This window comes from Periplaneta americana, chromosome 16 (assembly GCF_040183065.1).
Source record: "Periplaneta americana isolate PAMFEO1 chromosome 16, P.americana_PAMFEO1_priV1, whole genome shotgun sequence".
Classification (NCBI taxonomy): domain Eukaryota; kingdom Metazoa; phylum Arthropoda; class Insecta; order Blattodea; family Blattidae; genus Periplaneta; species Periplaneta americana.
The window spans coordinates 64,425,234-64,452,703 of NC_091132.1; the positions used below are offsets into that span (position 1 = coordinate 64,425,234).

The 27,470-nt window shown below is 36.9% G+C and overlaps 1 protein-coding gene across 1 annotated transcript in view; it reads right to left on the reverse strand.

Moving 5' to 3' along the window:
* Nucleotides 1-27,470, reverse strand: part of LOC138691390 (uncharacterized) — a 1,027,639-nt gene that overhangs the window by 865,376 nt on the left and 134,793 nt on the right. The window contains exon 2 of the mRNA XM_069813303.1: nt 4,394-4,455. The gene's annotated coding sequence lies outside the window, so the exon portion shown is untranslated. The remainder of the gene's footprint in view (nt 1-4,393; nt 4,456-27,470) is intronic.

Below are 27,470 nucleotides of genomic sequence, written 5' to 3' on the forward strand. Positions count from 1 at the left end.
ATAATGTTGAGATGGTACAAATTTGAAGACAGTTTTGTATTTTCATAAGTCAATTAATATTTTATTGTATTGGAGTACTTCGTTACATCTAATCTTTATATACTTTCTTCTAATCGTGTAATAGTCAATTAAATCCCACTCGAGTTTTGATTTTCTCTAGATAAATCAAAACTTCTAGTGAGATTACTGTTGATAAACTCCTCACAGAATCGGTATTTCAGCAACATGGGGCTCCACTCCATTACTATGGAGCAGTGCGTGGCTTCTTGAATGCAAACTTTCCCAATAGTTTGATCGAAAGAGGAGAACCCTTGCTGGCCACCTAGGTCAACCGACTTGACACCCATTGACCTTCCTCTGGGGCTTTGTGACAAGTGTTGTGTACCAACGTGATACACTTCACACTTTGGAAAAACTGAGACAACGCATTATAAATGCAGCTGCGCTAATCACCCCACAAATATTATGGAACACTTGGCAGAGGGCTGAGTACCTTTTAGATGTCTTCAGGGTAGCTCGAGGCGCACACATCGAGTTGCACTGACCATTCTCCGAAACTCGGAGACTTTTTGCATCAAGTTATACAAAACGTTATGTTACACAACCATTATTTATACTTTAAATTACCATTTATTTACTTATTTCTCGATCCCTCTAAGCGGAACACGGCGTATAATTATCTATATATTATTTTATATTTATTACTTCCACCCTTTATATATAGCCTAAAGGGTGAAAGTGAAATAATCCTGCAGACTGAAAGTGACGATAGGCTACTCTTAAAGGAATAGAAAACCTATATTACGTTTTGTAATAAAATGCACGGTTAATTAGAAAATTAGGTTGAAAGTTTCAGCAGTCCGGCAACATCACCTCTAACACATTAATCTTTCTTCTAGTAATAAAGATATAAGAGGTCAACGAACTCAGGTCTGTCTTAGTACGTGAGCCTCTCTCTCTCTCTCTCTCTCTCTCTCTCTCTCTCGGTATGACGTTGCAATGTTCACAGCGTTCAGTGGCTTGAAATTAGTAGTTTTTAAATTAAATTTACACGAAAACCGTCCACGGTATTGAAATACGCCAGTGGGATAAATGAAAATCTTCTGATTTATTTCACTTCCACTTTGTATGTTCTGTACTATCTAGTGTTGGTTCACAATTCCCAAAAGAATGAGATGAACGTATGAAATACTTGTGATAGTTGGTGATAATGACATTATGGCTGTGATGAAATGCTAATTATTTCAACCTCGATTAGTTGTTACGGTAAGTCATTCAACAATCACTTCAAGCTTTAAAGCGTTATAAATATTATAATATTCCAGGTAAAAAAATGCTGTGTTGAGTAAACCGTGGGATTTGATTTTTACAAAACATTGATAGTATGTCTGCCAATCTCTTGTTAAAAAAAAAACACTATTCTTTCTGCGACACCATAAACAGCATTTTGTAGACAATGTCTTAGAATATTTATTTTTTCAGCATCTTTCAGTTGCTTCTCTTTTCCCAAACACTTTTAATGTCTACATTGATGAGATTATACAAGAATGATTGATTGATTAAAAAAAAACATTTTATATTGAATGACAAATATTTTACAACTTTATTATTTGCAAATGACCAGCTAATTATAGGATGTTCAGGAAACGAAATTCAAGAAGCAGTTTTCAAAATTTGATAAAATTATGAGAAAATATGACATGAGAACATCAACATACAAAACAAAAGTTAAACAACCTGCGAGGGACAAATGCCAGTCAGAGCTAAAATAGTAATAGACTCCAAAATAATACAGCAGGTAAACACCTTCAAGTAATTGAGATATCTATCACATATACTTGTAGACTAACGAAAACAAAGCTGTAGACGAAAATAATCAATAAGTCCCAATATTTGTGGAATTTTCCAACGCACATTAGAAAAAAGAGTGAGAAAAGAAACTATACTGATATTGCATAAAGTAAGAGCTTTGCCCCTTTTGGTTTATGGGAGTCAATACTGGACATCGACAGCAGCCCATATAAAAAGAATAGAATAGGCTGAGGTGAAATTTCTCCGAGCAGTAGCAGGATACAAATCTACAATTAAATCTACAAAGTATAAATGAGAACATAATAAAATACAGAAATGTAATGAGAATGCCAAGTACGGGGATTGCAAAATCAGCACTAAACTACAAAATATTGGAAGACCAAAGAAGAGATGGCGAGAACAATTCTTGGAGTCGGAAGAGGCCAATTAGGCCTACATCCTGACGATGATGATGGTGATGATGATAATGATCTTTCAGTTGTTGTAGGGTTGTCTGTTGTGTCACGAAAAATCATTCTTCAAGGTAATCCTATATTCATAAGTCGAGCGGATTCAGATCTGGAGATCGTGGAGGACATATGTATGGTTGGAAAGTGCCTACTGATGATACGATTTTCAAAGATAAGCGTAGTTAATTGTTTTGCGGACATAGCTAAATGATTCTAGTCTGCTAACCAGTGTGAAGTAAGTTGTATCTCGCAGAATCAATTAATATACATTTTAATTACTTTGCATCTTAGGGTAGAGTAGCATAAATCGCACCGCTTCCTAAATGGCACCACTGCTAGTTTAAAACAAGTTACTGTAGTAGTGTAGCATTTAGTGGTATTGTTACAATATACCATATGAACTTCCACCATGTCACTTGATTTCTGCCACTTCTTGTGCTACCAACGTGGTGGTAGAGTATTTAATATAATCGCTCAGATGGATGCATATTTAGCTAACATTTTGTAACTAAATAACGGATTTGTATGCAAAGGAATCCATAATCTTAACATGTTATCGGTTAAAAGAAATATTAAAGAACATTTAACTTAGTACGATTTTCGAACATGTGGTGATTATAGGCTAGAATGAAGGAAATAATAACTTATGACGTAGTTTCTTAATTCGCACCACTTTGTAGGTGCCTAATTCGCACCGGTGCGATATGAGCAACTGTAGCAATTCTAGCCGTACAAAAGAAGAACCAAAAATTTTAACTGAACGAGGAATGCATCAGGTGTGTGCAATATCAAGTGGTGAAAAGGGCGTTAATACAACAAGTGTGTGTTGTACAAGCGCACCAGATATTTTCTGCCACCTATGAAAATGTTTAAACGTCAAACAATGCATCCTACATTATCAGCTGGTGTTCTTCCAGGATCGTTATTTGTTTGCTCTGATTCAGGTTACATCAAGAGTGAACTATTTGTCGAATAGCTCAAACATTTTATTTGCCACTCAAACCTGCCATAGAAAAAAATGCTGCTTCTGTATGTCCACATATACGAACTATTCCAAAAATTTAGAAGCTAGATTATCTCGGGAAAATGATGTGCTCCTATTACAGCTTCCTCGTCATAATACTCAGAGGCCCATCCTTTAGATATTTCTATCTTCAAACCATTTCAGACAGCTAAATCATGAAGCAGTTCTTAGGTGGCTTCGAGATAATCGTGGAGAAAAGGTGACGCAATTTACAGTTTGAACTGCCTGGTGAAGCACATGGAAAATGTGTAACAAAAAACACATTCAGGAAGTTCAAATATTAGGTAATTGATGCTCTATTTCTTCAATTTCATTTGAAGATGCGTTACTCTCTTTCATTAATTTCAATAAACTTGTAATTTGCATTTATTACATTGTTCATATTAAATACTGTTCAATATTAAAAGCTTTCCTTCATCCCGTTCCCTGCAGTTAAAGAGGTGCGATTTAAGAAACCGCAGGTCCTATTTAGGAAACTAGTTGCCTAAATGGCACCATTGACAAGTGTTTCGAAAATGTCATTCTACTTCAAAAATATTAAATCAAATTCAAGGATTCTTATTTACATGAAAGGTAAATGTTCTGGGAATGTATTTCTATAAAGGAATGTAGAAAATAAAAATTGTATTGTTCAATAAAAATTATAAATGCTAAAGTTGTGCGATATACGCAACCTTACCCTACATGACAGTGGTCACTGTCGTCATCATCACCACTGTCATCATCATAATCTTTGTTGTTACTGCATCATCGTTTCTGTCAACATCAAAATATTCGTCATTAAAAGTCTTCATAATTGTCGTAATTTTCCATCTTCGTCAATGTCATCACTACCGTTATACTCATCAGCATTATATCGTCGTCATCAACGTCATAATAGTCGTCAAAGTCATCACTAACAGTGTCAGGACCCGGCCGTCATATTTATCGTCGCTGTCATAGGTAATACCACAAGAGATTTTGAGGTTACCAATAAATTTACGATCAACGTAAATTTATCTAGGAAATCTCAAAACCTCGTTTGGTATATTGTAGCACTATTTTAAAAATAAAGTAAAAACTAAAACCATAAAATTATCTAATAAAATTTAAATAGTCTATTAATTACCTACAGTAATGTGCAGTTGAGAGCTTGTCCATTGCAACTAGATAATGTCATAGTTGTGTTCCCTGAAACAAAATATATTAACAATATAATACATACTTTATAATAAAACATGAACCATAAATTTAACTTCATTTAAATACAAAAATTATTAAATACACAATTTTAAAATTATTATGTCCGCATTGTATTTGAATACTCTGAGGTTAGATCCCAGATACCGACTATTCTGAATTTGCTTTTCCGTAACGTCCAAAGTCCCTCCAAGCCAGTGATGTCAACGAGAGTGCAAGCGTGCCTCATCGCCCGTATGCGTTGTTCAGAGCTTGTACGGCACGCAGGTACAAGACACTGATGAACTCGAGGGTTGTGCTGTACATAAGACTTTGAGGAAGAAGTCGTTCATTAAGTTTTAGGCTGACTTGACTCTTGACTTCTTATGAATGAAAGAGGAGATAATGTTCTTTGTCTATATATAGAAAGCATTTCGTTAGGCCTACATAGAGAAACAATGTGAAACGCCTGAAATTATTAATTGATGTACATAATAAATTATGTATTGAAATTTTGTTGTTTTATTTACATTAAATAGTAATAAATATGCTTATATGTACGTACTGTGAAGGTTCTTCCTCACTGCATTGCATTTAAGTTTACAGAATGAAGTACAAAAAGAGTATGATGCTAATAGCGTATATTCGTTACGAATTCTGCCTAAAAATTGTCAACAAATGTCGTCCATAGATTTTCAGTTTGACAGTGTTCCTTAGCATTGTAATATCCTCTGGTTAAACCGAGGAAAAGTTCCCTCCAGGTTCTTTAAATTGCGTGAACAGAGACAAGTTGGAAGTTGGCTTTGTCGGGTAATATATCCAGGGCACGAATATTTGCGGCGCAAATTATTTCTATATTTCGCAGTAAGCACGTATGTGAGCAATTTGCCTCACTTATGAAACTCATAAAACCAAAACTAATATTAAGATTATCAGATGATAATAAGCGTGCTATGCTACGTCATGCTGCAGGAAACATAATTTCGCCGGACATAAGAAGGTAGGTGTGTCGGCAAAAACAAGGAAAACACTTCTGTATTAGACTAGAAGTCAGGAATTTAAATTTTTTTCTAGAAATGTGCTGTTCATATAATAAGTGCATTATTAAGTATGTAACAGTTACATAGCAATTAATTAGGTAGGTCTTATTATTTAAACCCCTAAAATAAAGAAAATGTACTAGGCTTATGTGTATTATTTGTTGCAGACCTATTATTTCATTTTTCCGTATGCACAATGTCCTGTAATTTCTTTCACTTTTGTATTAGTAAGTTTAAAACACGAAAACAGTGTCTTTATACTAGTTGGATTATTAAATAATTATATAAAAATTAATTATATTCTAGCTATTATCTTAAACTATATAAGTTAAGGAGAAGCTATGTTTATTATTTATTGTAGTCTACTATTTTATAATTCATTGTATTTATTAGAGAGGTACATTCTACAGAACATATTCTGATTTCTTGTTGTCTTGTATGGATGTAACACGATATCTATTACTTAAAAGCAGTTTCATTCATCTTGCAAGTGATACGCTAATAGAGTTCGCTTTGCTCACCCCTTCTTATTCACCGCTGCTGCCTGCAGAATAGGTTCATTGCAACCAGTGAGCTCTTGATCGCACGCAGAGCCGTCTACGTGCTCTTGACCTTGACATCGCTGCTCCAAGCACTCACAAACCTAATTTAGTCTTCACCATCACTTCTGGTACATCTTCGTAACATCTAAAGCGATAATTCTATCATCTATTCGCGAAATATGGCATCTAGCAAAACGTGTCCCTGTGAGCGTGACCGAGAACCAAGATATTGTGGAGAAATCCGGTCTCTGGCAATCGTGGAATACATCGGGAACGACCTAAGAAGCGACAAGTAACTATTGCTTGTTTCAATCTCTGGATCAGAACTCATGTCCGGTCCATCTCATGTCAGTCACAGCCCAATATCCTATGTCAATGTTAGCTGCATTAATAAAGCATTGAGTATCTTATCTTTCATTCGCAAACATTTTCAAATCCAGAATTTGTTGTAGGGTCTGGGTTCGGATTCATGGCTAGCCCTGTATCCAGCACGACGGATGCTGCCATCAGAAAATGAATAATTTAACATTAAGAATGATGGGCACCCTGAATTTGGATTACAGGCTCCGAAGAGAAGAACGCATGTGAACAACGAACAGATTCCAAGGGAGAAAAGAGCAGTTTTTCTGAGGGAAGAAATAGTAAACCAAGAGAAAGAACAGGAATTGTGGAAAAAATCATCTCAACTGCAAGGATGGCACATCAGATAGTCGAAGGTCACCACACGACAATAGGAGTAGTAACGAGGTTAAGAACCGGCATGATGACGAACGAGGAAGTATAAACATGATGACACGACATAGAGAGGGAAGCAACGTTAAAATGCAGAGTAAGAAGAATGAAAGTCTGCTAAGAAAGTACTTGAATGTGAGGATGAGTGGCATAAGGAGTATGGGAGTAGGAAAGAGAATACTGATGGGGAAAAAGCTCATTCATGAGTCGAGTTGTGAAAATGGGAGAGGAAGTGATAGTAATAAGGGTGGGAGTGAAAGAAGTAACTTAAAAGACTTGGGGATATTGTTGGAGATTTTAAAGAATTTAGAAGCATGATGGTAAAAAAATCGAAGAATTAAATCAAACGTTAATTGAGCCGTGGGGGATAAACAAAATTGGTGAAAAATATGATGGGTGGTGATGAGACTTGATAGTATAAGAAAGACACGCGAGTGAAGAAGGGAGAGCAGTGGTCAGTGAAAGAGGTAGAGATCAGCGTTGATAACGACCTGTTTTACTAAGGTAAAAAAAATAGTGAATAGTGTTTTCCGAGTTAATGAGTGACCAGTTTTATTGAACTAGCAAAAGATTAAGAAAAGAGGTTCACACCTGTGGAGTAACGGTTAGCGCGCCTGGCCGAGAAACCAGGTGGCCCGGGTTCGATTCCCGGTCTGGGAAAGTTACCTGGTTGAGATTTTTTCCGGGGTTTTCCCTCAACCCAATATGAGCAAATGCTGGGTAATTTCATCTCATTCAGACGCTAAATAACCTAAGATGTTGATAAAGCGTCGTAAAATAACCTACTAAAATAAAAAAATCATGAAAAGAGTATCTGGAAAGATTAATATCAAGGCATCAGAGTAACGAAGCTGTGAATAGTAGGAATTATTGATAGTATACATAAGTTATTATAGCGAATAGTGAACTGAATAAAAATCTGGTGTAAACAGTAAGATATATGTGAACTACTGAATAAATAATTAATAACAAACACAAGGTAGGATAAGTATTAAATAGACGATGGACTGAACAGGAAGACGGGAGATAGGTAGTGGGACTAGGGTAGTTTTAGTAAAGTGAACTGCAAATATATGTTATTTGTAATAATTGTTAATGGTGGCAACGTACGTATACGTGAAAATGTGAGGTCCACCATTACATGTAAGAAATACTGTGACGAAATATAATATATCATATTAATATTAAGAATGAAGATGACAAACATGTCTCACTCCAATCACTCTCCAAGTCAGGAACACATATTCTTTTCCCCCTTGTCAGAATACCTACCCATCCCCACATTATGCCCTCAGGACAATGTTTTATTACAGTCATCTCATAGCGTCATAGTCAATTGGTTCGTCATCCTGCCTGTGGTTTAACGTCATTTTCCTAAGGCGCTAACTCAAGTGTCAAGAAATAGTACATGAGCCACGGACCTATACAATCCCCATCATAAATTATAGAATTTTCCAAATTAAAACCATCGGCACCTTGGATCTGCCGTGTCACCCTGGGTACTTCTTGTCGAGCTCACTCGAATTTCGTCGCTAGTCTAGTAAAAAATCTCTTGTCTAGCGAGCATAGCAACGCCCCACATTAACACTCGTTCAATCTAGGCTTTGAACACCTTCGGTAACACTGTCCTGCTACTGTTCAGCTGTGGTGCGGATCGTTTCTGCGTTATGTGTTAGCTACTGTATTTGGTTACGTTTCCGGCTTTTTTCCTCTTCAGAATTATCTTAAATTCCTTAAAAGAAATGATGAAAAAAAGGAGTAAGATAAGTGATCAATAGGCTTGGAACATACTTAGATCCTTCCTTCTAGCCCCAAATTCCCTTGCAAAGACGCACAGACCTATTCATACGTCTCTTCAACAACGAGTATGTGACAATAACAGAGCGCTAATTGTATAGGAATTTTGTATAATCACAGTTGTGGTTCATTTATATAAAGTGTTTCAAATTGACGCATACACATTTTGAAACACTATTTCTCAGCAACGAGATGAGACAGAAATAAGATTTTTGCGGTTTTGTATTCCTTTTAGAGCTCCCCATAGGTAAAAGTCTGGAGGAGTTAAATCCAGAGATCGAGGCGGGAACTCCGCAGCACTTCCTCTTCGTTCTATCCATCTCTGGGTCGTTGTTATTTAGTACGTGGACAAGTCTCGGAATGTAAGGCTTCCATTTTTGAGCTCGCAAACTTCGATGGACACTGGATTTGGTGATACCAATCTTACGAGAACATTGCCTCATTCACTTCTTTGGGGATTTTGCAAAAGCCTGCATGACTGCATCAACACTCTCGTTATCGGTGGAACTTCTCTTTCTTCCGCACCGCCCTTTCAGCACATATTGCACTGTTCCGTCGACTTCAAACTTCTCGGATTCTTGTGACAGTTAACCTTGTTGGTGGTTGTGTTCCAAATTCAACCCTCCTACGTCGTTAAACCTTAACAACATTCTCCACTTTCCAATAACATAACATTTCATAACATAACTTACGTTCATCGAACGATAATTGCACCGCCATGTTTGTTTATAAACAGATGAACATGTTTCCATGTTTTCCAATGCTTTCTGAATCTTAAACCACAAACGTCGTATTTCTATCTCATTTCTTTGCTGATAAATAGTATTTCAAAGAATGCATACATCAATTTGGGACATTCTGTGCATGCTCTTAACTGTTATTAGCATTGGTCTACAATAAATGAGTGAAATAGTCGTAGGTGCTTGAGGGACTATACTATACCAGCTCTGCCAATATCTCTGAGGGATGACATTGTGATAATTCTGTTAAAAAATCTTGCCAAATCCTAATTCGCGGGTGCTCGTTAAAGGGGGTTAAGTCAAATTGCAAGGTATGTAAACTTCTCTCCTTTAGTACTGAACAAAACCCCTTTGTCACAAAATATGGAACATTGTAACTGCATCGTAAATGGAAGAATAACTTAACCCCTTTAACACAAGAGAAAAGTAATTGTGGATAGTTCAAATATGTACTTATTCCAGTTTAGACAAATCATACTTAGCCCCCTTTACACGAGCACCCGCGAATTAATCACATGGTGCCACATTAATAGCAATTGTAATTTTTCACGCCCTTTTCTTTGTTCCCCTACTTTAGAATTTAATATCTATGTTTACATAAGCATAATAATTTTTTTAGGATATACTGAGTCCGTAAGGGCTACCCTCAATGGGGGCAGTTCAATATTATTATTATTATTATTATTATTATTATTATTATTATTATTATTGTTATTATTATTAAGTATTATTATTATTATTATCGTCATAATCATTAGTTTATTATTATAGTTATAATAGGCCTAATCGTCAGAATCAATATTAGTGATTGATTAAAGAATTCTATTCTGGAAAAATGATTTATTTAGCTGTCATATCGTAACATCTACCTCCCATTTAATAATTGGAAAGTGGGAGGGATCGGAAATCGTCTTCAGTCAGGAGCGCCGATGCCGGCTTCTCAAGAAACGGTAAAAGCGAGCAGACAATGCGGAGCGCCGCGCTTTGCTTCACAACAGGAACGCAATTACCTGCCCCTCATCCCACTCTCATTACCAGGCCCAGCGAGGCGGCGTTCGACGCTTCAACACTTTCCGTCTCGTTTCCATGCTCCACCAATTCTGTAGAATGACAAAAAGGAAGTATGTGCTATATGATGACCATCCGTACGTTTGTTTATGCCATTTATAGCGTTCGCACTCATGGCCTATAATTATTAAGTCAGTAATGCTTCTACACTCTCATTGTACGACAAACGTTAAGTTCGCACTTATAGCCTATAATTATTAACAGTCAGTAATGTTTCCACGCTCTTACAGTACGACAAGCGTTAAAAGTGTCCCAGAAGAAAATGCCAAAATCGGACGAAAGCCCTAATTACTAATTTAATAGCTGAAAATGTTCTTCCTACTACTATGCACTCATTATCAAAACAGGCGCATAAATTACACAATATTTTGAGAATTAGTTCTTCTAAATGACATAATATATTTCGACTTATTCTTTTTTTAGGTTATTTACGACGCTTTATCAACATCTTAGGTTATTTAGCTTCTGAATGATATGAAGGTGATAATGCTGGTGAAATGAGTCCGGGGTCCAGCATCGATAGTTGCCCAGCATTTACTCATATTAGGTTGAGGGAAAACCTCGGATAAAACTTCAACCAGGTAACTTGCCCCAACCGGGAATCGAACCCGGTCCACCTGGTTTCGCGGCCAAACGCACGAACCGTTACTCTACAGGTGTGGACATTTCAACTTATTACAGAACTTTTACAGGAATAGCTTACTTACTTACTTACTTACTTGCTTAGTTACTTACTTAGTTACTTACTTACTTACTTACTTTTGGCATTTAAGGAACCTGGAAGTTCATTGCCGCCTCACATAAACCCGCCATCGGTCCCTAACCTGAGCAAGATTGATCCACTCCCTACCATCACATCCCACCTCCCTCAAATCCATTTTAATATTATCCTCCCACCTACGTCTCGGCCTCCTCAAAGATTGTATTCCCTCCGGCCTCCCAACTAACACTCTATATGCATTTCTGGTTTCGCCCATACGTGCTAATGCTCTGCCCATCTAAAACGTCTGGATTTAATGTTCCTAATTATGTCAGGTGAAGAATAAACTGCGTTATGTAACTTTCTCCATTCTCCTGTATCTTCATCCCTCTTAGCCTCAAATATTTTCCCAAGCACCTTATTCTCAAACACCCTTAACCTCTGTTCCTCTCTCAAAATGAGAGTTCACGTTTCACAACCATACAGAACAACCGGTAATATAACTGTTTTATAAATTGTAATTTTCAGATTTTTTGATAGCAGACTGGATGACAAAAGCTTCTCAGCCGAATAATAATAGGCATTTCCCATATTAATTCTGCGTTTAATTTCCTCCCGAGTATCATTTATATTTGTTACTGATGCTCCAAGATATTTGAATTTTTCCACCTCTTCAAAGGATAAATTTTCAATTTTTATATTTCCATTTCATACAATATTCTGGTCACGGGATATAATCATACACTTTGTCTTTTTCGGGATTTATTTCCAAACCTGTCTCTTTACTTCCTTCAAGTAAAATTTCCGTGTTTTCCCTAATAGTTAGTGGATTTTCTGCTAACATAGTCACGTCATCCGCATAAAAAAGGAGCTGATGTAACCCGTTAAATTCCAATTCCTTTCTGTTATCCTAGACTTTCCTAATGGCATATTCTAGAGCAAAGTTAAAAATCAAAGGTGATATTGTATCTCCTTGCTTTAGCCCGCAGTGAATTGGAAACAGCACTGTGATTTCTTTTGTTTGTATAGCAACCTGAGAATATGCGGTACTGTCAACTTACGAAGCATGTAAACAACATTGGTACCAGAATGCAAGAAGAAAGAAAGGAAAACCAAGAAAGTAGTGGAAAAAAAAATCAATGAAGTAATTGAAGAATGAGAACTTCAGGAAAATCAATTGACGAATTGATGAGACGGAAGCCTTTGTTGTTGGGAATCGGAAGACATCAATAACTTATTACAAAAGATGTAAACTAGAAAATAACTCTATCGTTGCGTAAGTAACTTAATCATTAGCGTTTCACCAATGGTAACCTATTATTACTATCTTGTCATCTCGTTTTGCATCATGAAGCAGTTATTGTTAGACGTAGCACACTCAGATATTAGATACCATGACTCTCCAAAGCCTAAAAATATCAAAGGCAATTTCCTAGTTTGAAGCAGATGATAATCTGCACATCATAACATACTGAATACCTGTTGGTATTACTACCATACTTCAGTGTTAACATAATTTTCTGCAAGAACTGTGTCGTAAGAAACACGCAAGCTATGTGACGAGAATGGTCTCATTTTTCACAACTACCTGCAGATATTAAAATAAATGTAGTGTTACAGCTTAGAGCTACTAAGCTAGATTCGTTCTCCAAGACTACTCTCTGTCATGGTTTCAAATCATCATCACCACCACCACCACTACCACCATCACCATTCATAACCATCATAGATGTACCGAAGACCCGTTACGATCATACAGAACTAGAAATTGTCTATCTAATTTCGTCTAGGATTCCCCACATCTCTATGTCCAATAGGTATGTTATTTAAGTTATCGAGCTGGTTTAAATCATCTCTTTATAAGTGCTCATGTCAGTTGCTTTTCCGGTCTTCAGTCCTTTCACATAGACCTAAGTTCATCATTTTCAATTGTTCTCTCTTTTAAATTGGTTATTTAACGACGTTCTATGAATTATAACATTATACAGATTTTAAAGTGTTAACTATTGAAAAACATTTATAAATATTATTTTACTAACTTACTACCACAGAAATCAAATAAAACATAAATGTAATCGACATGAACATCATACTCGAAGACGAAAGTCTACTCTCCCATTGATTGAGCCTAAATGTCATACAAGTGCAGCACTCAAACATGGTGCTAGTTTCGGCCCAAAACTTCATAATAAAATTACAAATAATTTACCATCTTTGGAACATTTTAAAATTGAACTTTTTAAAAAATAAATTTAGGTATAAAATTTAAGCCTTGCCCAGAATAGGGATCTAAGCTCCAATTCTATTCTTCTGAGAAATTTAAGGAAAACTAAATTGGCGCATCGCACTGAACTACAATAAATGCGAAGGAATGATATTTACTTTGTGTCGTCCTGCTAATCCTCCATGCATAAATCTTTCAACCAACGTGATACCGTGGAAACCAAAGGATGAAGCTGTAAACTATCTTGGAGTGCACTTAGATCGCCGTCTATCATGGAAATATCACATCAATAACAAACTTAAATTGGCCTACTCAAGACTCACTAAATTATATCCGCTCCTCAACGAGAAATCATCTCTAACGCTACAAAATTGCATGCTACTTTACACATCTCTATTACGACCTCTATTGCTTTACGCCTGCCCTGTCTGGGGAAGAGCTGCAATAAATGAAATTAAACACATCCTAAAATAAAGTCCTACGAATTTCACTCAATTCTCCTTGGTTTGTCCGTAACAGCCAACTACACAGAGAAACTGGTATTGACATAATAAAACAGTTCATTCATTCACAAGCTAAGAAGTTCTATAACAACCTAGAAAATATTCCAGGCGCCATCCACTACTCTCTCGGAAGTAAGTCCACATTTCCCACCAGAATCAAGAGCCAGATTTTCAATGGACCGTCTACACCTGTGGAGTAACGATCAGCGCGTCTGGCCGCGAAACCAAGTGGTCCGGGTTCGAATCCCGGTCGGGGCAAGTTACCTCGTTGAGGTTTTTTCCGGGGTTTTCCCTGAACCCAACACGAACAAATGCTGGGTAACTTTCGGTGCTGGACCCCAGACTCATTTCACCGGCATTATCACCTTCATTTCATTCAGACGCTAAATAACCTAGATGTTGATACAGCGTCGTAAAACAACCCAATAAAATAAAGAAATAAATCTAATGGACCTCATATTATAATCAATATTTATCATCACACCAACCTATGTATATAATTATTTTTGTTCATTGAGGAGCCCAGTCTAGGCTGTCCTCAATTCAGTGTCATGTTTATATTTTATTTAGAAATGTTTTGTATAGCGCTAAATGCGCTGATCGATCAATAAATTAAAAAAACAAAAAAAAAAAAACAAAAAAAAAAAACAACTGGAACTAGATCCGTCTTCCACAACGAACGAACTTCGGCTTTGGAATTTCAACGTGATATAGTTGCCATAGCTACCGACAGATGTTTCCATATTATTATGATAGAGAAACTACAGTATCATAGATTGCTATTTCACTAATAACTCGTTTTCGACGATTGTGGCGCTTAAATCCCTATTTGGGGCAAGGCTTCAAGTATTAATGATATATAATATTAACAAATGTGTGTATTTTTTACCTTTTTATTTTTCTGTCGACTATATTCATATTTTTATTGAATGTCAGTGGCTTCTATCCGATTGTCAATTATATTAATGTGTTTTTTATCCTTTTCTCTTTCTATTTTCTCGTGTGTGTTATGTTAGTTGTCGGTCTGAATTAAGTTAATTAGTGTATTTAGTAAACTACCTTTGTAAATTTTATGTTATATTATAGGCTAAAACCACACTGTACAGGAGCCTGGCTCTTACGGCTAGATAAAAATTTTAGGGCCGTATTCATAGACATTCTTAGCGCGGGCTTCCGGTGGATGATCAGCGTTTTTCGTATTTATAAACCAGTGTTAGCGATATGATATGATTTCAATTCTGTACAAGTAACCAGTGGATAGCCGGGGCTAGTTTAGCACGCTCTTGGCGCGTGCTGCGAAATGTCTATGAATAGCACCCTTAATGTATACCTTTAAATTGTACTCACTTTGCTTACTAGCCAAATAAATAAAATAAATAAGTCAAATAAAATTTAGCGTTGATGGATTTGGTGATATCGAGATGTTATTTGGCTACTGTTAGAGAAAACCTCGATAAAGCCCAAACAGATAATAATCAGCCCAAGCAAGAATCCAATCCATTCTCGAGCGCAGTTTTGGATTAGCAGGTAAACGCGCCTACCGCTTGAGCTATGCCGGTAGCTAAATAAATCATCTCTTTATCTTCTGTTGTTAATGCCCCTTAATGTACAATATCCAGTTTTTAACAACCTCATCTCAGCTATTTCAATCTTCCTTTTGTCTTTACTCTTAAGAGTTCAGTTCTCGCAGTTGTAGGCCTATATGAGCATCTGGAGCAGTCATCATCCTACAGAATTTCAGGTTTGTATTCTTTGCTTTTTCCTACAAGGTTCTGTACTTAGTTTTGCACATGTATTGGCATTTTCGAGTTTTTACTCCTTCAGGGAAGAATTAAGACTGTATTTTTGTACATGTTATTTTACTAATAATAAACAACAACAAACAACAATTTGTATAATTTAGTTTGTAAATCTTCATCTTTAGTCTAATATACAGGATGTTTCACGAAGATTGTGCAATACTCTAGGATGTGATTTCTGGCATCATTATGACGAAAAAAGTTCCTATAAACATGTCATATTTTTTTTTAATTGAGTGAGTTACGCCCTCCTGAATGTTAAACATAAACCTAGATATTATGAAGGTTTAAGCATTTAAATTATTTACAACAATGATACTGGGTGTATTATAAATTTATTAAAGAACATTAACGTTATTATTCACCTTAAAAATCTGTATTAAAGCCGGTTTTCAAAGACCTCACCTTCTGCAGAAATACACGTACTCTCCCTAGTGTGAACTGCGCGCGCTGCATTCCCTAACTTCCGTTCTTCGAATGCTAGGTAGATACAGTGTACCAGTGTTGAGTTATCTCTAATCGTGACCCTGATGTCATGCAGGAGATTTTGTGTCGCTGCTATCAGACTGTACTACAGCTCCAGACGTCCAGAGAGAGAGAGAGAGAGAGGGAGAGAGAGAGAGAGAGAGAGAGAGTTCACAAGAATGCGTGTTACGGAAGAAAGAAACGTGACTATCCGAAACTATTCAAAATCGCACACATGTATATAATAACTTTTTTTTTCATCAGAATTATGTTAGAAATCACATCCTAGAGTATTGTACAATCTTCGTAAAATTTAAAATGATAAACTTGTTCTATAGTTCTATATTAATTATTATTTTATTTTTAGATCTCATTACTTTTTCATCTGAAATCCCATAACTTTGGACGTTCAATGGATATCCATAAGTTATGATTCTGCGCTAATCGATATTCAGCTCGTTGTAGATAATGAATTTTCGGATTTTTCCCAAACTATAAGCCGAAATTCATACAATTCCATGTCCAATACTCTGACTCATCCCGCCAAAAACACAGCTATTATCAATTGCACCTAAACTACATAACTTATAAGTTGTTACGGTTGCGTTAATCAATTAAAATAAAGAAAGATTTTAGTCCATCAGACTGGCTTACTACCAAAACTGAAAGTACGCTTTCTAGAAGTTAAGTTCAATACTCAGATATGAAGGAGCTCACTGTTGCAGTTACCAACTATGCCTGATTAAAAAAAGCTCTGCAATACAAAGCGATATGACAAAATAAAAAAGACCAATGCCTATCTCGAACACAAATTTACAACTGGTAAAAACTGAGTAATATTATCCCTGCGGAGGTACAGTAGTTCCATTAGAAGTTATACAAGGACAAATTAAACTTGAAATAGCGATGTCGGAGTAATATTGAAATGGCAGACGCAGGAAAAAACTAAAGTAACCGAAGAAGACGTATTCCAAATTCAACTTATTCACTAAAATCGCAGAAAGAAGCAGTCCGCTTATTGAGCCACAACTGAGTCTGCAGAACTTCGCACACATCTCCATCGAATGACAGGAGAACTTCCTTCCTATGTCAAATATCGATTTGAAGGAATTTTAATCTTCATTCCCAGCTCCTATCTTTGATCTGCATCAAAAGTTTTCGATTGGAAGAGATAAAAGGCGGCGGAGAATTATTTCATGCTTCAAAACCAAGCGGCGTAGTTGACTTTTCGTATCCCCTAAAGCCATCTTTTACTTTGAGGTTCTGACTTGGACACATTCGTTTCTACATCTACAGTATCAAATTCTAATAGCTACGGATACTTGAAATAAATTGATATTGGTCTTGAAATTACACTAGACACAGCACTATATAAGCACTATTGATATAAAAGTTATTGCTTAATAAGGTAGTAGAAACTGTTACACAGTTCAAATATTAAGGTCGTTGGATAAAAAACGATCTAGATCGAACACCACACATACGACACCGAATCGAATATGCTACAGACAGCAATATTGTAAAAATTACGGCCCCACCTCACTAAGAGATATCTATCATTATCATTAACTCATTAGTGCTCACAACTATTTTCGTTTTTATTTTCTACATTTTTTTCATATAAGTTATGCCTCATCTATGCATCGTTCATGTAATGGTAAAATACTACAAAATTCTATAGGCATTAAAGATGCTAAAATTTTATGGCAACCATAGTTGCCACTGAGCAGTAGAGAGATCACTTTTATAGCGTTTAAAATCTGGCTCACAATGAATAAACTATCATCTGACATATGGAGCGAAGTACGCACATTTTTCCATACTGTAGTGCTCACTGGCAAATAAAGTTGCCACGTGATTTCACAATACTGTAGGATATATCCACAATAAAATTACTGTCATAAACTAGCTTCAAAATATTAAGTAAACATTCCAATGAGATTTGAAATAATGAAGTAAGACTTAACAACAGGATTTACATTTTAGTTTAATGTACAGTATGTAGACACACTCAAAATCACTACAGAACTTAGCGTTGCACTCCATAAAAATTGAGTTTAAAATGAAGGACTGAACCTGAGATGACTGGAATCCTAGATCATAATATATACCCAGATTGCTCGACCTTATAGACTTTGACGATAACAACTTTTGTCAGATTTACTATGCTGCCATCTATTTGTTACAAAAGGATTCACGTCATAACTCCCATTTGAATTGCATTAGCGACTGTACTGTCATCTCGTGTTCGTTTACGGCGGACGGGTGGCGATCCTGGCGGTTGTTCTCTTCAAAGTGCTGCCGATTTTAACATAGGGATGAGCAATCTGTTATATATTATCTAGGCGGGAATATACGAAAAGCTTCTGTCAGAATATACGACGTAAACCTAAAATTATGTTTATTACAATTTCTTAAAAAAACGACAGCTAAAGTTTCCTAATGCATTAAGATACAGATTAGTACAATGTTACTCTATATCTGATCAATTTTACCCTAAAGAAATTGGCATCGTTAGGAGAATTTAGGCATTTGAGATGTGATGTACAGAAGAATGTTAAGAATCAATCTGGGCAGCCCACGTATATAATAATAAAGTACCAGGCAAATGGCTACAGAATGCCAATTATTTTAAGTTTAAAACGCATCATGGGCACATTCTACAAAATAAAAAGAATATTACAATTATCCCACAACTCATCAAGAAAGGTAAGAGTGAGGGGAAAATAGAAGTCAGTCGGCGGCAGATGCCATGGTTGCGCAATATACAATGGACGGGCTTACATGCAGAGGAGCTGATGTAATCCGGATAACTGAAAACCCCAACAGGTACTCAGCTTAAGTGAAGTCCGAGCGCAGCCTAATACCTAATGTCTTAACTCGCTGTCGTGTGAGTTATGCAAGTGGCTACATTAAATATTAATATTGGGTAGAAATAAATACTTTCTATTTACGAGACGAATTTATAAATTATTATTCTTCAATTTAAACTAGTAAACTTGCACTGTTGGTTAGAAAGCTCCGTAAAATGTATTACACCGTACTTTCCAGACAATAGAATGTAGTTATGTCATTGTTTTCACTGTCGATTCCTCGACCGTAACGGTGAAAATACTTCTGTTGTCATGAAACGCACACACGAGTATTTTATTGCAGAATTCCTATTAAAACCAAACTTTCTGAGTTGGACAATCTCTCGAGTGTAAATTTGCATTACGCTCGTGTGTGTGTATGTATGTGTGTACGTATGTATGTATGTATGTATGTATGTATGTATGTATGTATGTATGTATGTATGTATGTATGTGTGTATGTATGTAGGCCTATGTATGTTAATTTCTGGCAGAAAAATTAACATTTATCTCTTTCAAAGAAGAATAGATTTGCTCTTCGTTGTTTCAAATGATGACTTGGTACAATCACAATCTAGTATATTGTTTATTGTCAGAAAAATAACATGTACAAAAATACAATCTTAATTCTTCCCTGAACGAGTAAAAACTCGTGCTCAGGGAGTTATGTAAACAAATATTTAACAAAAACACACATAATTATTTGACACAAAGTGGGTCAAGGAAAAAAATTATAGGAATAAATTAACTTTAAAAAATACAATTTCAATTTTAACAGTTTAACTCGTACAAATATATATATATATATATATATATATATATATATATATTAAATCAATATATATTCTTTAAAAATTAAATTCCTAACGCCATTTTTTAAATTTATGATACTACAATCTTCCAAATTTTGGTATTTTTCAATTGTTTTATTATATAACCTTGGATCAAAGTAGGTACCATGGCTAAGAGCTGTGCTTGTGAAACACTTTGGTACCTCTAATCACATAAAATGGGATCTTTCAGTTCCATATTTATGATGATACAATCTGAATTTATTGCGATATTTATGTATGAAGTTTAATAAAGCAATATAATAAATTTGTTTAATTTTCAACACATTACAATCAGTGAACAAAAGCTCGGATGAGTAATCAATTTGTTTATTAAAGCATATTTCAATTATTCTTTTCTGAATAAGTATTAGTGGGGTGAAATTAGAAATACAAGCATTTCCACATCCTAAAATTCCATATTGGAGAATGGATTGAAATAAAGCTAAATAAATGAGACGTAAAATATTAATTGGTAGCCTATATATGATCGAAGTATAACACAGATATAAATTGTTTTACGTAAGCTATTACATAAATATGTAATATGTTTATTCCATCGTAAGTGTTCGTCGTTTGTAATACCTAAATACTTAACTTCTGAAAAGGCACGAAGCTTGAGTTGTGAGGGTGCTAGAAACAATAGTGTGTGCCTGTACTATTACGCATTGTCTGTAATGAGGCGATATTAGCGAACCTAGTGGTTAGCAACTATCTATAGATGCATATTTACTAAGTATTGAGCTTCGTGACAGTATATACTAGACTGTGGTACAATATTGACCACACATGAAGAATCCGCTTAGTGAATGCTTAATGGCAAAAGTGTAATTATTTCACACAATTAGGTTTCTTTATAAACATTTCTAATACAGTGTTTATAAATACTTCTAATACAGTGAATTAATGGTTTAATACCAATGAGCCACCATTTAATATTGATAAGACCAAAGTAATCAAATTTAATACACATAATATTTAGTGTTCACTTTTCAGTAAATTTTACATTAAATAGAACTGACCTCAAAGAATCTTAAGCACGAAAGTTTCTTGATTTGAAATTGGATGTTCAGTCTAACTGGAAAACACACATAGTATTTAAAGTAAGAGGAATTGAGTCATTTATTTTAAAATGTGTGTAATAGGTATATAGGACGATTGCTGCTATCTACCGTTCTGACAGGGAATTTTGAAAACGGAAAGAATTAGCAGTCAGTGAATAGGTATTTGGAGACATTAATTGGTATGCTTGACTTAGACTTTTGCTCTACATGCTTAGAAATGGTATCGAGTGCAAGGAACATAGACTGAGAAAAGAATGTTTGAAGATAATTCGAGACATTTCGATTACAAAGTATGTAGAATCTAAGTTAGTGTCTCTTATCGGGAATACACGAAAACTGAGGATGTATTTATAGGCAATTGGTGTACTCGACCAAAACGTGTGTTGTACAAGCCTAGAAATGTTATCGATTGCAAACTATGTAGAATTGAATGATTGGTTCCGTTAAGAAACTAAATTCTAATACCACCTCCCTCATTATCGTACTCTTAATACCAGTAGAAAAATTCTATAGGGATTCCCATGCACACAATTTTCGGAAGTACAGAGATATCTATCACAGGAATAGCAAAATGAAAAGGGTAATATAAGGTGACACAGGAATGAAAAACTTGAACCCTGAAAATATTATTTTATTGTTAGTTGTTTCTATTTATTTTTCAAATTCTACGTACATAAACACACATTATGTACACAATAATACATGCCATCTTGTCAGAAGTAATATTTTTGACTTAATGTGCTTTGATTGTAAGCCGAATCGCACTTACAAATCTATATGAAAATACTGTATATAACTTGAGTTATTAGAAATGGAAATGAGATTATGTTAATGTGTCACGTGCAGACTCTGTTAAAGTTGCAGTTTACCATTTGATTTAATCGTTAATATTATATCTAATGACTGATTTACTGTGGTAAGATACAGGCGATTTTCCTTACATTTAAATTTTGTCATGTAGATGTGAACATGTGCCAAGGCTATTAATTTTTAAAATATTGGGAACAACTGGATAAGTTTGTTTATATGAATTTAATATATGTATAAAGTATTGCGTTGTCATGCATTATTACGAAAAATAAAGATTAATGTCATACAGCGAGTCGTATGTTACCTGTACGATATAACAGACGTAGTAAACAAAAAGGAATGTTTGTTTTTTTTTTCGGACGAGTTTAGTACATTACCTCCCAGTTACTATTCACAACCCTCTCATTTTCCTAATTATTATGAAATGAAACACCCCTTCACCGATCTCCAATACCTTGTTGGATATTTCTACATATATAGGTAAATAACGAAGAACACTAGAGGGTCCGAGACAATAAATAATTAAAGGAATTGTCTAAACGTAGGAATTTAAGAATGAAGATAGATTTTATAAATGGAAGGATAATTTTGTTAGATAAAACCCCAAAGTATATCAGTATTTAAAGTAAGAGGAATTGAGAAATTTATTTTAAAATGTGTGTAATAGGTATATAGGACTATTGCTGCTATCTACCGTTCTCACAGGGAATCTGGAAATCGGAAGGAATACGCTATCAATGAAGAGGTATTTGGAGACTTTAATTGGTATGCTTGACCTAGACTTTTGTTCTATATGCCTAGAAATGGTATCGATTGCAAGGAACCTAGACTGAGAAAGATATATTTGAAGATAGTTCGAGAGTTTTCGGTTACAAGGTATGTAGAATCTAAGTTAGTGTCTCCTATCGGGAATACACGATAATTGAAGATGAATTTGTAGGCAATTGGTGTTCTCGACCAAAACGTGTATTGTACAAGCCTAGAAATGTTATCGATTGCAAACTATGTAGAATTGAATGATTGGTTCCGTTAAGAACTTAAATTCTAATACCACCTCCCTAATTATGCTATACCGTACTCCTAATATTGTCGGACCATCGGATCTGTGCCCCTTCAGCACTGTCGTCGTTCTTGGAAAAGTTAACGCCAGTACTCACTCCATTCCACCCGCTTTCCTCCCACCACGTTAAACAGCAAGCCACGAACCTTGCCGAATAGGGATGTTGCCAAACTTCCGTCAAACGGTGTCATAAATAACTGGTCCTCCATGCAACAATATTATTTCCTTCAATCAAAATACATCTTGTATTTCTATATTTTTTAAACCTAAATCCCACGTCTCGAATCACTTTGCGTAGTTTTCTCTCCAACCTTGGAAATTATTACTTTTCAGTAATTTATTCAATGTTGAAACTTCATTCTGAAACGACATAAAATTCTTGTATCTTTCTTCTTAAAATACATCGGTCCATATCATCTACAATAATTAAAAGTTCCCTTGGCCTGTTCTTGTCTGGTGATTCTAGCTTTTCATCTCTTGCACAGACTCCCTCTCTCCTGATTTTCTTTATTAGGAGTTCTGACCTGTCTATATAAATTACATAAAATTTTGTATTATTAGTATTAGTTAAATAAATAATTTTAATACATAATCAATTCAAATAAAATAAGCCTCACCTGTGATATCAGTTGCTCTTTTCGTTGCCTGATTTACAGGAAACAGATATCGACCTGTTTGTTTCTCTTCATCGCAAAATGCTATTACGTACTTAATAATATTTCTTTTGCCACTCCGTGCTACAATATTCATGTTGGAGTCGGTCCGTAGCTGTGGTGGAGAGCAGACGTGTTGCCGGGTGCGTGTGTCTAGTGAAGGGGAGAATGGAAGCGCTGAAGAAGATGGTAGAGGACATGAGGGAGGAAATGCGAGAAGGATTCTCTAAAGTGGACTCGGCGACGAACAAATTTCTCGACATAGAAACCGCGTTGGCCTCCGTGATATCCAAAGTTGAAATGTTAGAAGGCAAAATCGATTATCTGGAGAACCAGTCCAGACGAAACAATATTGTAATTTACGGCGTACCGGAAGAGGAAAGAGAGACGTGGGAGCAGTCAGAAGACATGGTGCGACGGGTAGTGGCCCAACTGGGCATCGAACTCCGGGAGTGGGACATTGAGAGGGCGCACCGAGTGGGGCGATCTTGGAACAGGAGGCGTCCAATAGTTTGCAAACTCGCAAATTATAAATTGAAAGTTATGATTTTGCAAGACGCAAAATACCTACGGGGGAGTGGCGTGCATATAAGTGAGGACTTCAGTGAGCGGGTTAGGCGAGAGAGAGAATTTCTCAAACGCCATATGTTCGAGGCCCGGCGTCAGGGATGTCATGCTGTCATCCAGTACGACAAGCTCATTATTAACGGCAGGCTGTGGTCCAGAGTCGAACTGGAGGCAGTGGACAGCTTGGAGGAAGATGGGGCGAAGTCAGTAGACAGGAATATAGAGGTCAGCCCAGAGGATACCGTGGTGGCGTCAGAAGAGAGAAGTCGGGGTTCGGAGAACAATGGGAAGGAAAATAGACCAACTGTTAGTGCCGGAAACGCCTCAAAAGCGACCACCGCAGACCGGAAGAGGGAAGAAAAGCAGCCCAGTGGCAGTCCGAGGAATGGGGCGACAAAGACGACCACCTTGGAGCGCGCCAGAGGAGAGAAGAAGCCGCAGGCGGGCCTACAGACGAGGGTGGACAAGCTGCCTAGCACCAGCCCGAGGGTCGTGGCTTCGATGGCAACTGCGTCGGAGCGTTGGAGAGGGGAGCGTGGACAGCAGCCAGCCGAGGAGAGGGCGGATATCACACCCCTACGGAGGAACTTGAGGAGCTCCACGGTTCCGCAAGTAGGTCAGGGGAAAAAGTAGAGGTGCCTCACCCCCCTCAGCATTGCAGCCTTCAATATTGAAGGTTTTAAAAAGAAAGTATCATGTGACCGATTTATGAACTTTGTACAGTCCCTAGATATAGTGTGTTTCACAGAAACCTGGCTTAGCTGTAAGGATAATCTAGAACTGAACAATTTCATTAGTTTTAGTAAGGGCAGAGATAAACGTGGCAGGAGGGGTAGGTGGGCGGGAGGTGTTTCCATTTCTATTAAAAAGGACATAGGAGATAATATTAAGAATTTGAACACGGGCCTGGAAGGGGTTGTCGGAGTATCATTAAGAGTGGGTGAATTAGATTTAGTGATTTTGGGTGCTTATAGGCCGCCTTCCGGTTCGCGGTATGCTAATCCGCATTTCTTTGAGGACCTGGCAGAGATCGTTTCCAGTTTAACAACCAAATTTCCAGGGGCGGAGCTCATTGTTCTCGGTGACTTAAATTCAAGGACGGGCCGCGAGAACATTTCATTAGTAGGCGGGAATACGGAAGAGGACGACAAAAGGGGGCCAAATAGAAATAGTAAAGATAAGATTCTGAATGGGGAGGGAAGGGATTTATTGGCATTTTGTGACGTCTTCAATCTAGAAATTATGAACGGGAAATATGGGAGGGATCTAGAGGGACAGCTGACTTTCATAGGGGCGAACGGAGGTAGTGTGATAGATTACATACTGTGTAGCATGAACTTAATCGACAGGATTGCGGATTTCTGGGTGGGGGACAGGATTGAATCACAGCACTCACCTGTGGTTTTGCAGATTCATGTTCAGTCAAATAATACAAAGAAGGAAGAGATAAGACTTTGGACGGAAAACCGGGGCAGAACTGTTAACAGATATAAATGGAACAGCGAGCTACAGGACACATTTCTCACTAACTTAAATGAACAGCTTCAGGGGGAGCGGGGGGAATCGGCGGAGACGCTGACAAATATTTTAAGAACGGCAGCGGGTAGTATGGTGGAACGAAGAAAGAATAAGGGGAGCAAACGGGATGACTGGTATGACGACGAATGTAGGGTGGCTAAGAAGATGGCTGAAGAAGCCCTAAGGGTATTTAGACGCGTGGGGAATGATGAAAGTAGGATAAGGTATGTTCAATTGAGGAGAAATTACAAAGATATCATTCAGCTCAAAAAGATTAACTGGGAACTCAGGAAAGCAGGTGAGCTGAGCAGAGTGGTAGAGAACGGGGATATATCTGAAATGTGGCACACTATTAAAAGAATAAGAGGTGGGGGATGGGTAAGGAACGAAATTACACCAGAAGTATGGCGGGAATATTTTAGGGGCGTTTATGGGGAAGGAGAGATGTGGGGGGGATTAGTGACAGGACCGGAAGAATTATTGGGGTTTCCGGAGGTTCCGGAGATGGACGCAGATATTTCACGGGCAGAAATTAGAAAAGCGGTTTCCTCTTTGAAGAATAATAAAGCCCCAGGCTGGGATGGTCTGCCATCAGAAATATTTAAGGCTGCTCTTGTCAATGATAAATTTGTACAAAGGGTGCAAATTGTGTTTAATGATTTATTTAAGTATGGGAAGTACCCGGAAATTTGGGCTACATCCATCATTCATCCTATCTATAAAAGTAAGGGTTCGATTGGATCTCCAGACTCATATAGAGGCGTGGCCTTACTGCCTACTATGGGTAAAATCTATTGTAAAATCTTGTATGAAAGAATGAAGGGGTGGGTGTCTCGGCATGGCAAAATTTCAAAATTTCAGATGGGTTTTATGGAAGGTCGTAGCACAGTTGACAACATATTTATTTTGGATTCACTGAAACAGAAACAAATGTCTAGAAAAGGGGGGAAATTGCACTGCGCTTTCGTGGATTTTCGAAAGGCTTTCGACACTGTGGAGAGAGAAGCGCTTTGGTATAAATTATGGATGAAAGGGATGTCGGGCAAGATGATTAGGGCGCTTCAGGGGATATATAATAAAGTGGAATTTTGTGTTAAGTACGACATGAACAGAGTGTCTGAAAGCTTTTGCAGTCGCAGAGGTGTGAAACAAGGTTGCATACTGTCCCCCTTGCTTTTTAACCTGTTTATTGACGATATAGCAGAGATTATGTCACGAGAGGACATCGACGCTCCCGTCATAGAGGACGTGAATATTCCAGTACTATTATACGCTGACGATTTGACATTATGTTCTAAAAGTGTTAAGGGATTGCAGAAAGGACTTGACAAGCTTCAAATATACTCTAGGGACTGGGGATTAAAAGTAAATACTGAAAAGACGAAGACTATGACCTTTAAGAACGGATGTGTTTACAGTAAAACGGAGACTTGGACATACGAAGGCCGAGCACTGAACAACGTGAAAAGTTTTGTTTACTTAGGGGTAACAATGACGATGAAAATGGAATAAACATATAGACACTACAAAACATAGGGCATTGATTAAAGCGATAGAAACGCTGAAGATACGTAACAAAATCCCGGAAGTCTCTCTAAATTTATTAGATAAAGTATATAACGCGGTAGTTAGATCTACAATTACGTATGGGGCAGAAATTTGGGGTTGGGGAAGAACGGAAAAGCTTAACCAGGTACAAAGCGACTTTTTAAAACGGATAGCGGGAGTGGGGAGGGGAACGGCTAACAGCGGAATCCTAAGAGAATTCGGACGCCATAGAGACTCAATAGAATGCAAGATAAAAGTTTTAAAGTACTACTTGAGGATTGTGCATGGAGATCAGTCTCTTATTAGAGCGATCTGTTATAGGGAGCAACTCGAGAGGAGAGACCAAGTAACCTGGGCAGGTAGATTACGCAGAGGGTTGGAAGAAATAGGCATGGGATTTATAATCGCGGAAGATTGCAGGAACAAGCGAAATGTCTGGCGGAAAGTCAAGAAACGCCTGAAGGATATAGACAGGCAAATAACAGAAGGGGAATGTAGGGATAAGGTTGCTCTGG